Below are 3052 nucleotides of genomic sequence, written 5' to 3' on the forward strand. Positions count from 1 at the left end.
TTGAGCCATGGGGGTCTGGGGTCGAATCACGTTGTTTTATTTTACAAAAACACACCGCTGCCACCAATGTAATGGGTGGTAGGCGCGGTTGAATTCAACAGTAGGTAGCCGAGTGGTAGGCGCGGTGCAATTAACAATAATTACTTTTATTCTACTTTCAGGTACACACCTGAGATATAATCGTTAATGAAAGAAGGAACGGCAAAATAACTGACTTTCTCTCCGGTGCTCACCTGGAGGTTGAATAGCTCGTTATTATCAAAATCTCATCTTTTTCTAAACAGAAATGCGCAGCCGCTTATATGCAGCAGACGCCGTACGCTTACATACGGAGATACACTAGGCAAAGCTCCGTATTAGTTCCGTACTGCTTCCGTATTGGTCGGGCAGGGATACTACACCCTAGTAGTAAGTGCGGGGCGGGTTCTGGCCCACTTTTTGACCTTTGACCTTTGGGCCAAATAAGGCACACTGTGTCGGTCGTGCTTGGTCTGGCCCGCGGGACCCCCCAGAGTTTGACCTTTGACCCCTGGCATGCCATAAATGTGCCATAAAGGTTCTTTTCCGTGGCGAACGTGCACTTGTGTACGTTCGGTGCATTCGCACCGGGGAGTAGTAAAATACGTACTATTCCCTGATTTGCACATCGTAGATGCAGTGACATGATACAGTACAGTTTCTTTGGTAATGGTGTTTCATTTACTTTTGTATTTTCAGTTCGTTTTCTTTGTATTTAACTCCTCATTGTTTTTTTACCAGGCGTGGGCCATCCCCTGACTTCATAGGTGCCAAACATTTTACGTTTTTCATTTCTATTTTTTGTACTACAGTATACATGGGTCCTTGCTGCTGCAGAGTGCTTTCGGTAACTATCCGTGGTGTGTTTGGCTACTGTTCTGCTTCAGTACCCCCCCCCCCACTTTTTCATGATTTTGAATGTTATCGTTTTCTCGGATTCCGGTTTTCCACTCTGTTATGTTCGAATCCATAGTCTGTTTAGTCTGTACACGATTTGTGCGGAACTTCTCATTGTTTTTTTTTGTTTTTGTTTTTTTTTTACCAGGCGTGGGCCATCCCCTGATCATAGGTGCCAAAGACTATGCTTCTCTTGCTGTCTGATCACATGCGACGTCATCATTATGTGATTTGTTTTCAATCCTCCGCCATGGCAAATTGTGTTTTGTTCGCCCGTAAAAGAGGCTTTTACAGACTCAAAAAAAAAAAAAAAAAAAAAAAAAAAAAAAACTAGTACTACAGTATACATGTAGTATCAAGAGTAAAAAAAAAAAAAAAAAAAGACATATTGCGCATGCGTGCATACGCACGCGGAGCGTATGACCTTCAGAGACCCTGCTTGCGGGAAAGACGCAGTGCAACACAAGGTGTACTAGTACACGTGTCATTATACTACTCCCTGATTCGCACTTCGTAGATGTGCAGCAAACAAGTTACAGTCCATTCATCGGAAACTGGCCCGCTGGCTTTTGAAAGTCGGATTTGGGCCAAATTGAGGATCAAAAACCCACTTTAAATCTCAAAATTCTGGGTTTTGGATCTGCTTCTCCATACATTTTGCCATGGCATACCTGTCCTAATTGTGTAAAACCTGGCTGAATTTCTATTTCCCTGTTCTTGGACTTTTCTGGCCTCAAATGTGGCAAGGAGTAATCGCACGAGTCACACGATGCAGGATGTACTGTTGTTTTCACGATATCTACAACTATGTGAGAGAGACACCAAAAAGTTAGGGTGCCAGTTTCCAATGAATGGACTGTAGTTCACGTGCCATGCACTCGTTTTATTCGCACATCGTAGATGTGCACTGACAAGTTGCCCATACAGAGCATGCCTAATCGGCTTTTCGATCGGTTAAGAGAATGTTCAAATTCGGCCATATTATGAGCTCCAAGATCAGAATTCGGCTCAACATAGTACTTGAAGTCACCGTTCCCATTACGTCATGTACATTTACATACACCCTGTTGAAGCACTGAAGCATCGGTTTTCGGCGAATTCAACATGCAAATTTTTGAAAATTCGGCGAAAAGATGGGTAATTTCTTCAAAACCACTGTTTTCGGCGAATTTTTCGCCCGGCCGATTAGGGAAATGCCTACTGTCCATGCAGGTCCATTAGATGCAAATTTCTATTTTGATCAGGATACAGTTAGAATCAACCGGCTCCGCCCGCAGTATCATGCATCAAAACAATTATTGAAGGGGTGTCACAGTGAAGCAGTGTTGCTACGCACCGCAAATCCCCTCTGCACTGCACCGAATCTATACTGGAGAATGCAGAGTGACCAGCAAAGAGTCACAACCCGCAGGTATCCAGTCACACTAAGGCAAATCCACCATTCCCCACATATTCACTGTAACAAACACAATACTGTTTACTATAATGCACTTTTATTTAAATGGACTTGGATGAGTCTGTAGAAGAGAACACAATGCACGCACACGCACGCATGCGCGGGCACACACACACACACACACACACACACACACACACACACACACACATCTAGGTTATAGTGTTATACACATATCTAGGGTTTAGGAAGCACGAGAATGTGTCGAAGCACCCACACATACCCCTTCATGCAGTGTACTTCAGTTGCCCAACACATTACGACTGCACAGGACCATCACAAAACACATTACGACTGCTATAGCACAGGACCATCACAAAACACTACACACTGTTACTACACTACACACACAGTTACTACACTACGCCTGTTACAAGTACTTACAAATAATTTTGAAACAAATGGCACACCCCGAAGACGGCAGCTCCAGACCTTCATACATCATCATCTGTAAAACAAAACATGAGCGCACACAAACACTATTAGTGTCACGAATACGAAAGCAGGGTAAGACAAGAGGATACGAAACAAGTAAGTATCGCTATAACGAGGGGGGGGGGTAAGTATACATGTAGACAGAGCAGTGCTTACTTACAGGGTCCTAATACGCTCCACGGCATCCCGGTAGTCGGACTGCAACAGCAGCCCGACCTGGCGACCCTCCCAGTAACGGGTTAGATG

The 3052-nt window shown here is 44.2% G+C and overlaps 1 long non-coding RNA gene across 1 annotated transcript; it reads right to left on the minus strand.

Moving 5' to 3' along the window:
- Window positions 1-2401: 2401 nt before the first annotated feature.
- LOC135828364 (uncharacterized) lies at window positions 2402-3052 on the minus strand. The gene is made up of 3 exons (XR_010555646.1): window positions 2967-3052; window positions 2756-2819; window positions 2402-2432 (listed from the first exon to the last, which is right to left on the minus strand). It is a non-coding gene; the product is annotated as an uncharacterized LOC135828364 (long non-coding RNA).

This window comes from Sycon ciliatum, chromosome 12 (genome assembly GCF_964019385.1).
Source record: "Sycon ciliatum chromosome 12, ocSycCili1.1, whole genome shotgun sequence".
In the NCBI taxonomy this organism is placed as follows: Eukaryota; Metazoa; Porifera; class Calcarea; order Leucosolenida; family Sycettidae; genus Sycon; species Sycon ciliatum.